This window comes from Fringilla coelebs, assembly GCF_963513975.1.
Source record: "Fringilla coelebs genome assembly, chromosome: Z".
In the NCBI taxonomy this organism is placed as follows: Eukaryota; Metazoa; Chordata; class Aves; order Passeriformes; family Fringillidae; genus Fringilla; species Fringilla coelebs.
Window position 1 is genome coordinate 82,578,325 of NC_140031.1, and position 13,009 is coordinate 82,591,333.

Consider the following 13,009-nt stretch of genomic DNA (forward strand, 5'->3'; position numbering starts at 1 on the left):
AAAGGGGAAAAAGGAAAAAATGAAAAGGAAAAAAGGAAAAAAGGAAAAGGAAAAGGGGAAAAGGACTCTTCTAGAGAAAAATAAGAGTGACAATCTTTCCAGTGCAAAGAATAATCCCTCTTAATTCAGATCTCAGCACCTGTGTGTTGTTCAAACATGGTAACATTCATCATCCTCCTCCTCCTGCCTCGGCCACTGGGCTGTGCTTTGTCACCTCCCCTGCACTCTGACACAAAATTCTCCCACCTGTGGCCACATCTGCCTAATCCTTAAATTCTCCACATAAAATTCTGCCCTTGAACTTGTCCCATTCTTTTTTTTTCTTCATGGTTCCTTTGGTTTCTATAGCTTAAGAACAGAGGCTTTATTTATTGCTGGCAGCTCTAACACCACCTTGTTTTAATCAATACTGATACTGCCCATTCATTTGGACTTAAAATTATTGCAGACTCCTTTAAATTCCTCATTAACCTCTGCCTTCCCAGCATTTCCTCACAAAGGGAGGGTTCACCCAGGGAGATCTCCACCCTTTCCTTGCAAGGACTTGCCCTTTGCAGGGATGGGAGCTCTGCCCTGGGCAGCAGCGATTTAAACTGGGTTGAAATCTCCAGAATTGTCTCAGTTCAAGTTCCCCACCTCACCCCCTCACCTCTGAGTGCCTTACAGCTCCCACTGCTTGAAACTTCAAATCCTTCTTCAGCACCCAGTTTCTGTCTAAGGGACACTCACATCCAGACCCAGGCACTGGAAAAATTTCTCCACCTCCCACGGGACCTGAGCTACACCCCCTGTGAAAAATGTGTATTCTATGATTGGCTTTTGGCAAATATTACAGTGAATATTGTATGTGTTATGTTAGACAGTTATGCTGTGTTAATTCTCTTAAGCAGTGTGGTAGATATAGTTTTAGGTTATAACAGAATGTTAAAATAGAAACTATGCTTTGTAGGATACTTTTTTCCTAAAGAAAGGACTCACAGTGAGATAGCAGCCACAGGACAGCCAAATCTTTCAGAGAAAGAGAATTTATTGCTCCATTATCAGCAGAAATGAACTTCTTCCTGCCTCACTCAGCCCTGAAGATGCCATCAGGATTCAGAGGAAGAAGCTGACAGTGCCCAGACAGAATCCTGTGTTTGAATGGAATTTACTCATCATGTATGAGGTGTATGAATATGCAACAGGCTGTTGCTTTTAAGGGTTAATCCTCTGTTAATGTGGGTCCTTTTTGGGCTTATTTTGCCCAGAAAGAGGAACCTGGACTGTCCCTAACTCTTTGTTTCTATTGTCTCATATTGTCCTAATCCAAATAGTCCAAATTATTATTACTCTAATTATATTGCTATTTCTACAACCATTTTATTACTGTTAACCTTTTAAAATTTTAAAAACAAGTGATTGGCATCTTTCACACCCCCCAAACAATAATTTGGGCACCTGTACACCCTGGCCTCTGCAGCTGCCAGCTCCTCGTGTGCTCTGCTTATCCTGGTTGGATGCAGGTGTTCCTCCTCCTTTTACCCTCAAAAGTCTCTCTAGTCCTTATTTTGCATCCCAAATGGCACCAGATGTGTGGGTGGTGTGGCTTCCACCACCAGCAAGGACCAAGGGCTGGTCTGAGCAGGTGTGGTGGAGTTGGAGAGAAGAGAATCTTGACTCCATGTTTCAGAAGGCTGATTTATTATTTTATTATATATGTTATATTAAAATAAAATTATATAGTAAAACTACACTAAAGAAAGAGAAAGGCGACATCAGAAGTCTGGAAAAGAATGGAATTAGTAATAAAATCTTGTGACTGCTCACAGCCACGACAGAGGTGGCTCTCATTGGTCATCAAGGAAAAACAATTTCACATGCTGGGTAAACAAATCACATTCCAAAGCAGCAAAACATGGAGAAGCTGGAGCTTCTCATCTTCTCAGGAGAAAAGAGCCCAACGAAAGGATTTTTCATAAAATATGTCTGTGACAAGGAGGCACCAAGCAGCTCCAGAGGGCCACAACGGATTTGCACATTCCACACCCATAAAACACCTCAATGAAGCTGTGCAGCCACAGGGGTGATGCCTGGCTGGAGCAGGGCAAACACCAGCTGGGGATCACTTGCTCAGGCGTTCCAAAATGTGCCTGATGAGCACATCAGACCCTCCAGGGGAATGCATCCTGTGGCTCAGCAGGGGAGGCATCCGGGAGGCAGGTAAGCCATTAATGCTCTTTCATTAAAGAGGGATGAACCCTCATCTGGAACAGCCTCTGCTGCTGAGCCAGCTGTGCTGCAAGAGGAGCTGGGAATGGAAGTGGAGCTGGCTGGGCTGGACAGCTGGGGAGGAGCACAGAGGATATGGGAAAAGGCTTGCTTAACATATCAAAGTGAGGGAGGGTGATTGATCTCTAAAAATACACCAGTGGGTAAACCCTGGGCAGGAAGAACGGCTCCCACGCTAAATAACAGCCCTGGCACGGTAACAAAAGGGTGTAAAGCTGGTGGGGCTGTAGAGCCTCCTCCCCAGGGCAGTGCAGGGACAGGCACAGGGCCAGGGCACGGCTGGGGCTGGGACTGCGGGATGTGGGATGGAGATCAGGAAAGGTTCTGCCTCCCCAGAGGGTGCTGGGCACTGCCCAGGCTCCCCAGGGACGGGCACAACCCCGAGGCTGCCAGAGCTGCAGCAGAGCTTGGGCAGCCCTGCAGGAATGCCCAGGGTGAGACTGCTGGGGCTCTGGGCAGGGCAGGGGTGGCACTGGCTGATCCTGCGGGTCCCTTCCAGCTCAGGGGGTTCTATTCCAGTCAGTTCTACTTCTATTCTATTCTATTCTATTCTATTCTATTCTATTCTATTCTATTCTATTCTATTCTATTCTATTCTATTCTATTCTATTCTATTCCTATTCTATTCTAGTCTAGCCTAATCTAGTCTAGTCTATTAATTCTATTCTAGTCTAGTCTATTAATTATATTCTATTGTATTTCTAATCTATTCTATTTCTATTCTATTCTATTACTATTTCTATTCTATTCCTATTTCTATTCTAGTCTAGTCTATTCTACTGCCATTCTATTCTATTTTACTCATATTCTATTCTATTCTATTCTATTCTATTCTATTTCTATTTCTATTCTATTCTACTCCTATTCTATTCTAGTCTAGCCTAATCTAGTCTAGTCTATTAATTCTATTCTAGTCTAGTCTAGTCTATTAATTATATTCTATTGTATTTCTAATCTATTCTATGCTATTTCTATTTCTATTCTATTCTATTACTATTTCTATTCTATTCCTATTTCTATTCTATTCTAGTCTATTCTACTGCTATTCTATTCTATTTTACTCATATTCTATTCTATTCTATTCTATTCTATTCTATTCTATTCTATTCTATTCTATTCTATTCTATTCTACTCCTATTCTATTCTACTCTAGCCTAATCTAGTCTATCAATTCTATTTTACTCAAATTCTATTCTATTCTATTCTATTCTATTCTATTCTATTCTATTCCTATTCTATTCTAGTCTAATCTAGTCTAGTCTATTAATTATATTCTATTCTAGTCTATTCTACTGCTATTCTATTCTATTTTACTCCTATTCTATTCTAGTCTAGTCTAGTCTATTAATTCTATTCTATTCTATTCTATTCTATTCTATTCTATTCTATTCTATTCTATTCTATTCTATTCCGTTCCGTTCCGTTCCGTTCCGTTCCGTTCCATTCCGTTCCATTCCATTCCATTCCATTCCACTTAAAATCTGATGGCTCACACACCAGAACTGGCAGAGGCAGTGAGAGGCAGAAATTAGTGACTTTTAAATAAGGATTTCACAAGTTATTCTTAATTAGACCACTGTAAGGGTCTGACTTTGACAGGGTAGTCCATCATATCCTCTATTATTTTCAACCTTGTTGACTCCCATTAACCATGCCACGTTATTTCTAAATCTTTCATTTATTCTGGACTTGTTCAGACTAAGTCTGTAGTGGTGGTTTTGCCTGAGTGGTGACGTGGGACATTATTTTATCACAATTCTCTAAGTTCCTACGTGTCAATCATCAGCCTTACACCCCCTATAAAACTGGGAAGGCTGGGAAGCAAATTCTGCAAGGCAAAAGTGTATGAAGTGGCATTCTCCTTAAAAAGCAAAATAGAAAAAAATGTAAAATAATTTTTTTGTATCTCAGCCTATTGAATACAGTACCACAAATGTCTTTATGATTTAGGATATCCTCAATTTCTTTTAAATGGCATTTTGCTATCAGAGTTTTGCTTGACACAAACTTTCAATGTTCCAGGCTGAAAAAACTTCATTATTTGTTTGGAATTTTAAAATTTTCCTGATCCTAAGGTCTTCATGGAATTAATCATAAGTTCACAAAGTCTTTGGGTCAAGAGAAAATTTTACTTGTCAAATAATTATGCAGAATATTTCAGTCAATCTAATCATGCCATGATATACAAACAGTTTTACATGACACAGAGCACTCCAATAAAAAACAAAAAGATAAAGAAAATAACCCACACATGGCATACATCAAATGGCAGATTTCTAAGTGTCACTGTAAACAGAAAACCAAAAAACAAGATGGGCTATTACTGCAAATTATAGAGTTATTGAGTCTGTACCCTACAACATTCTGTGAATGATCCAGGGTAAATATTTAAAACTCTTAGTGGCAGGTGGCAGAAAGACTGGGGCAGTAACCAACAAAGAGGCAAGAACAGGACATAACTGACTAATTAGGACATAAAGACTCCTAATGCTGAATGAAGAATAGGAAAATATTTCTGGGCCCTTCTAACCCATCCCCCTGTCCGGGGAGGGTCCCTGTAACTTGCTGGGGTTTGTTTTATGGGGTTTATTTTATTTTATGGGGTTTCTTTTATTTTTTTATTATGGCCATAAAATGGCAGCACTGCCACCACTGAGCAGAGCCTGGCCCCATCCTCTGGCACCAGGGGACAAAAAACTCCCTGTGGATTTCCAACAGATCATGCAAACCCCCAAACCACTGCCCCCAACGCAGGGAGCACTGAGCTGGCTTTTTGACAGGATGAAAAATCCATATTCTGCAAAGGAAGCCTGTCTTAAAGGGGGGAAATGGTGAGAGGAATGAGAAAATCGTCTTTCCAAACAGGCTGTGGGTCTGCTGGTGGGTAAAACCAGCACTGGGAGAGGAAGAAACAATGGGAAGGATCCCACTGAATCATGAATGGAAAAAGAGATTTGCCTTTACAAATGAACTGTAGGTTGGCTGATCAATGAAATTAGACATTGAAAGGTGAAAGACACAATGGGCAAGGAAAACCCCTAAATTCCACCAGAATTATACATGACAAAGGAGGGTTGTACATTGGAGGGGAATCTCTGGGATCAGGTGCTCTGGGAAGTCTGAACCTCTCAAGTCCCTCAGCCAAGGGGGAAAGAGAGAAGGGGAATGTGGCTGGAAATGGGATAAAAAGGAGGCTGCATCCTCCAAAAATGTGAGAGACCCCAGGGGATGGCCCATGGCCTCTGCCTTGACTGGAATAAAGTCAAAGGTCTCCCCTCTCTCCTTTGGGCACAAACCTCTGGTGTTTGTGGGTTCATTTTCCTAACAATGTTGTGAATTATATATTGTGATAATAATATATTACATTATAACCTGGGAGAGGGTGCAGCTTTTTTCCCAGGAACACAGGGGTGTGAGGGGTGAGCAGAATTCCTGCTGGGTGTTTTAAGCCCACCCCAGGTCCTGCTGGCACTCCAGGAATTATTGCATTTGCATTTGGAAGCAAAGGACAGTCTGACAGTTTGTGGGTTTAATCATGCAGCAGCTGAGATGCTTTTTAAACAAGCTCCTTGTCATGGTGAAATCACATGTCCTGCAGGTTTTAACCAAAATCCCCCTGAATCCAGGTGCCTCAGGTACCTGCAGTGAATTTTGACCTGCCCTGGATGGGATTAGGGAAAGAGCATCTGCTCCCCATCCCTCCCTGTGCTGTGGGAATAACCCTGCATCCCTCTTTATTGCTGATAAATCCCTTCTGTATGTAGTCCTGAAACAAATAATTTAAAATTTAAAATTTTTCATTTAGAAAACCCCCCAAAAAATTAAAAAATAACTAATATGAATTTTCTGAGAATTGGCAGTTTAAGATGACCCAGCTGTGCAGCTGTTGGTGCTTTTTGTCTAATCGAAGAAGACTCAGCTGCTTAGACCTCAGAATTGCTTAAAAATAAAAGTCTGTGCCAACTTTCTGTTTGATCTGGTCCAAACAGAAGCTGCCCTGAGGAGCAAAGTTCTCCCTGAACCCACAGTAAAAATATAGAAGCCTCTGCAGCTTGTGGCATGGAGGAGGTTGAATGAACTGGAAATGGCCTTGACGTAAAATTTGACTTTACATCTTTACATCTGCAGCTGAACCTGCTCACCTCCAAAACAAAGAGTGTGGCTCCACAACCCTGGCACATCAGTATTTAAACCAGACTTATTTAGATAAAGTTACTCCGGTAAAAATCAATGCAACTGAAAATAATATAACTGAAAATTAATGTAATTTTTATATATTTATATATAGTATATCTACTTATAAATATTTCATTTATAGATAACTATATAAATTATATATAATTTAAATAATTTTAATAAATGTTTACATGAAATATAATTTTATAGATAAAATATATAGTTTATAAAATAATATATATAATTTCTATATAATCCTATAAATTATGCATATCTTTTTATATAATTTTATATAATTTTTATATAATTTTATATAATTATATATAATGTATATATGTGAATTTTATCTAATTATATAATTTAATTTAAATTATATCTATTATAGGTATTTATAGATATTTAATCTATTTTTATATATTAATATGAATTTACATAACTAAACATTAAATGCTCTAAAGCAAAACTTCTTTTGTTCAGAGGACTGCAGAAATGCAGTTAATTTGGTTTTACTAAGCCCATGCAAACAAGCTTGACTCTGGGGACCTAACACTGGCTAATTTAGATTCAAGAAAACTCCATGAATTAACAGGAAATTTCCATTTTCTGATCTCTAGGTTTACCCTGAGATCAGCAAGCACCAAAATCTTCTGGGCAGCAAGGTGCTGCTTGGTGGCCTCCTGAGAAATTTCAGAAACGTTGATTTGAGAGGGAGGGAGGAAGAGGAGAAGCAGCAGATGAAGCTGTTGTGAGGCTGCTGCCTTTCAGTGTTTATGCTCTTTTAGCTGGCCCTGCAGTGCTGGGATTCCAGGCAGGCTGCTTCCAACAGGAGCTCCACATTGCCAAAAGGACACACAGATTTTTGTTTGATGTGGAGGTGGCTTGAGAACTCTCAGCTGCCTGAAGAGGGGAAAAAAAAAATTCTTTAATAATTTAGAAATTAAATATTACATTTTAATAAAATTAATAAAATAAATATTTAAAGTTTAAAAAATTATTTAATCATTAGATTATATTTTATTAATTTTGTCAATAAATTAGAATTTTTTTTTTTTTTTTTTGGTTCCATTTTCTCTCTGGACCAAAATGAACAGTTAGAGGTTGATCTGCCACATGCCTGCAGTTTTCCAGGGTTCTTGGTTCCTGATGTGGACAAAGCTAGCACAAAACTTCTGTGCACCCACCCTCTGGACAAAGCTTCTGTGCCCTCAATTGCCCACAAATCCTGCGTGGAATTGCTGCACTCCACAGGGTTTCACAACCATACAGACACTAAAATGACATTTTGACAAGGGATGCTGCCATCAGAGCACCCTGGGGGGGGACACCTGCTGAATTTTGGGGCTCTCTGCAGAGCTGGGGGTGGGTGCAGGCTCAGCCAGGGAAACCCAAACCAGCCTTTCTCTCCTCAGTCTTCCCTGGAGTCCTCGAAAAAGTCCCAGGGGAATATGAGACACAGAGAGGGAAATTTATGCAAAATATGGCAGATGGTCATTCTGCAGGACATTCTGATTTCCAGCTCCTTGTGTCGGCAAGAGCAAGACTGGTCCACAGCTGCAAAATGAAATTATATTAATTGTAATTAATGCAAAATTATTTATTAAATAACAAATATTAGTTATTTAGAGATAATATATATTAAATATATAAATATAATGTACTATAATATATATAAATACCTGATAAAATATCATATAAATGTATAAAATGTATTAATAAATTAATTTTAAAATATATTTATTTATATATTTTATACATCTATAGGATATATTTATTTTAAATTATATATTCATATGATATATAAATATATAAATTTATCAAATATTTATAATAAATTTATCATTTGTACATTTATTAAATATTTATATGATATATAAATATATAAAATATTAAATATATAAATAAATATATATGTATAAATATACATATATAAAAATATTTCATAAATATATCAAATAGGTGTATAAAATATATAAATATATAAATATATTTTTTAAATTTAAGTTATTTGTATATTTTATACATTTCTATGATATATTTATTAAATATTTAAATGTAAGTGTGTATTTAATAAATATATTGTATTGATGTATATGATATGTTTATAAAATATTTCTATTTAGGAATATAAATATATAAAATCTTTTAGGGGTATATAAATATTTATATATTTATATATAGGGATAATCCACCTCCTGCTGAACACACTGCCTGCCTCCCAGCCACCAGGGGTGGAATCAGACCTGCAGTTTGCAGAATTCTCCATAAAACATCCCTCAGAGCAAAGCAGGGTCAGTGGCAGACCCTGCTGAAGGAGGGAGGCACCTTCGCCCTGCTCTGAGTTGGAAAATGCAGCCAGACCTCTGGGATCCTTCTGATCCCCCTCTGGGTCAGTGCTCTGGGTTTGCCACTCCCAAGGTCTGTCTTCCCATCCTGTCTGCCTTCTCCCTTGTCTTGGGTTGAAAATTCAGGATGTTTAGCTGGATGTGTGCTCTATTCCCATCTGTCAGAGCCGGGGCAGTTCTCCTCTGTTCACTGGGCATTTTCTTTATCTCTCCCACAGCCAATCCTCCCTCCAGGAGATCTCTGCTGTCCATGGCCCATTCGTTATTAATTACCTTCTGTCCATGCCCACTGAGTGTCCCTGCAGGGCTGATCAAATTCCATCATCCCATGAGGAGATGCTGTGCCCAGGGCAGGAGCCAAGCATTCCTACCTGGATACAATCTGGGGGTTGGGACAGCACGGCAGCCTTTGCCCCCTGCATTCCCAGAGGAGCAGCTTTCTCCTGCCCTGCATTCCCAGAGGGAGAGCAGGCCCATCTCCAGCAGCCCTGGAGCTGCAGAGGAAAACTCCCCCCTTGTGCAGGATCCTGCTGCAGCAGAGCCACAGCTGGCACTGCAGGAGGGCTGAGCCCCCATGGGATGGGGCTGTGCCACCACCATGGGATGGGGCTGTGCCACCCCTGGGATGGGACTGTGCCACCACCCTGGGACGGGACTGTGCCACACCCTGGGATGGGACTGTGCCACCCCCCTGGGATGGGACTGTGCCACCACCCTGGGATGGGACTGTGCCACCATGGGATGGGACTGTGCCACCACCTGGGATGGGACTGTGCCACCACCACCCTGGGATGGGACTGTGCCACCTCCTGGGATGGGGCTGTGCCACCCCCATGGGATGGGACTGTGCCACCACCCTGGGATGGGACTGTGCCACCATGGGATGGGACTGTGCCACCACCTGGGATGGGACTGTGCCACCCCTGGGATGGGACTGTGCCACCACCCTGGGATGGGATTGTGCCGCCACCCTGACACACAGGGGGCCAGGGCATGCTCTGACTCTGGCACTGGTTTGTTTTGGTTTTTTGTACTATTGCATTTGTATTGTTAATTGTCCTGGTAAAGAACTGTTATTCCCATATTTTTGCCTGAGAGCCCCTTAATTTCAAAATTACAGTAATTCAGAGGGAGGGGGTTTGCAGTTTCCATGTCAGGGGAGGTTCCTGCCTTCCTCAGCAGCCACCTGGCTTTTTACACTAGGACATCCCTCCTGTCCCCAAGTCCTGAAGGATGCCTGGCTGTCCCTGTCCCCACACACAGCACGTGCAGGTGACACAGAGTCATCCATCCTGGCCCCACAGCCCAGAGCTGAGCACTCCTGAGCCGCTCAGCAGCTCTGGCACTCCAGGAAGGGTGTCAGGAGCCTGGGTTGACAGGAGCTGCCTTTGATATGTCATAAACCTGCTGGAAAAGGAACCCTGCAGGGATTCAGAGCAGTTTGTGAACCCAGCTCTGTTAACAAATAATGGTTTTCTCGTGTTGTGCCCGAAGGAATGTGATTTGGCAGATCCTAAAGGTTTCTGGGTCCTCAGCAAAGCTCAGGGAAGGTGTCCCTGCAGCAGGCTGGGCACTGGGGCAGGGTGTGTTGGCACAGGATCTGAGAGCAGGGGAAGGTGCAGCAGTGAGGGTTTGCAGGGTGGTGGGTCAGCCTGTGAGACAGCTGCTCACTGTCACATTTTCTGAAAAACCCCTTCACCAGGATTTCTTCTCCTGGGAAGCTGAGAAGCCTCAGAGAAAAAACAATAATTATCTGATTCTCTTCTCCTGTGTTTGGCTGCTTTGGAATGTGATGTGGACATTGTGTACCAACAGGGGCATGTTTGACTGGTTCCACGTGAATTGTTTTTACTTAATGACCAATCACAGCCAGCTGTGTCAGACTCTGGGGAGTCAGTCACGAGATTTTATTATTCATTCTTACTAAGCCTTCTGTCTGTATCCTTCTCTTTCTTTAGTATAGTTTTAGTGTAGCATTCTAGAATGGAATGGAATGGAATGGAATGGAATGGAATAGAATAGAATAGAATAGAATAGAATAGAATAGAATAGAATAGAATAGAATAGAATAGAATAGAATAGAATAGAATAATAAATCAGCCTTCTGAGAACACGGAGTCAGATTCTCGTCTCTCACCTCTTCCTGGGGACTCCTCACAAACTCAACAGCTCACAGGGCTTTTCTTCCAGGGCTGGAGTGCCCATCCCTGGAGGTGTCCAGGGAATTCCTGGAGGTGGCACTCGGAGCTCTGGGCTGGGGACAAGGTGGGGATGGGGCACAGCTGGGACTCCATGGGCTGGGAGGGCTTTTCCAGCCTCAGGGGTTCTGTGATTTGGGCAGAGAGAGTTTTCACTGTGGAGCCTCTTGGGGTCTGGCACAGGACCCAACTCAGATATTGGTATTGGTAGAGGCAAAACTCACAAGCAGAATCTCCTTACTCTGGAGGGTGATGCCCTCCAGCTGCCCGAGCACAGCAAGGAGGTCACAGCACTGAGACCCAGACCAGGAACAGCCAGGGGGGCAAAAAGCCCCTTCCAGGCGGTGCATCCCCACCTGCAGAGCCACAGATCCCCTCTCCTGCTCCACCAGCCCACAGAGACAGTTCCCATCAGGGAAAGGAGGAGAGCACAGTGCCCTTGTGCTGCACATGAGCTCAGCAGGGGCACATCCACGAGGGGCTGGACCCCAGGGCAGCTGGAGGGCATCACCCTCCAGAGTTCCTGCAGCTGGAGAGTCCCAGTTCTGCAGCTGGAGGGTCCCAATTCCTGCACCTGGAGGGTCCCAATTCCTGCAGTGGAGGTCCCAGTTCCTGCAGCTGGAGTGCCCCAGTTCCTGCAGCTGGAAGATCCCAGTTCCTGCAGCTGGAAGATCCCAGTTCTGCAGCTGGAGGATCCCAGTTCTGCAGCTGGAGGATCCCAGTTCCTGCAGCTGGAAGATTCCAGTTCTGCAGCTGGAGTGCCCCAGTTCCTGCAGCTGGAAGATCCCAGTTCCTGCAGCTGGAGTGCCCCAGTTCCTGCAGCTGGAAGATCCCAGTTCCTGCAGCTGGAGGATCCCAGTTCTGCAGCTGGAGGATCCCAGTTCTGCAGCTGGAGGATCCCAGTTCCTGCAGCTGGAAGATTCCAGTTCTGCAGCTGGAGTGCCCCAGTTCCTGCAGCTGGAAGATCCCAGTTCCTGCAGCTGGAGTGCCCCAGTTCTGCAGCTGGAAGATCCCAGTTCTGCAGCTGGAGGGTCCCAATTCCTGCAGGTGGAGGGTCCCAATTCCTGCTGCTGGAAGATCCCAGTTCTGCAGCTGGAAGGTCCCAGTTCCTGCAGTGGAGGTCCCAATTCCTGCAGCTGGAGGATCCCAGTTCCTGCAGCTGGAGGGTCCCAGTTCCTGCAGCTGGAGGGTCCCAGTTCCTGCAGCTGGAGGATCCCAGTTCTGCACCTGGAAGGTCCCAGTTCTGCAGCTGGAAGGTCCCAGTTCTGCAGCTGGAAGGTCCCAGTTCCTGCAGCTGGAAGGTCCCAGTTCCTGCAGCTGGAGAATCCCAGTTCTGCACCTGGAGGATCCCAGTTCTGCAGCTGGAAGGTCCCAGTTCTGCAGCTGGAAGGTCCCAGTTCCCAGTTAATTGGGACACACAAGACAGATGATGGACCTTGGGCCTCATTAGCATAAGAGATTTGATAAACAGTTTGCCTTGGCAAGAGCAAACAGAACTTTGAGGATTACATCAAGACAAAGCTGAAGGTTAAATCAGGACTTAAATCAGGAATTAAGCCAGAAAAGAAAATTACATCAAGACTTCTAAAAGCAAGAGATGTTATAAAATGTGTAACTTTTTAACATGATGATTAACCCAATCATTGTTGTAAAACATTACTAGCCTTCCTAAAACAGTATAAGCACAGGTAGCCCACAATAAATTTGGATTCCTTCAACCACCTCACAGCCTCCCTGTCCTTCTCACCATCTCCAGTACCAGTTCCTGAGGTGAGGCCAGGCAGAGCAGCCCCATCCCTCTGCACCCCTTGTGCCACCCTGAGCTACACCTCTGCAAGGCACAAAGAAATTCAGCTGACTTGTGTGAGAGACACAACCCTGCAGAGGGACCCCATCCCCTTAGATCAAAGGCTTTATCTGAGAAAATACCATTGGTACTATTTTGGCATATTTAAATACAATTCTTGGTGCTCTGGTGTTTCCTCCTCCTGGTCAGATTTCCTTGGTAAATATTCCTGGTGAATT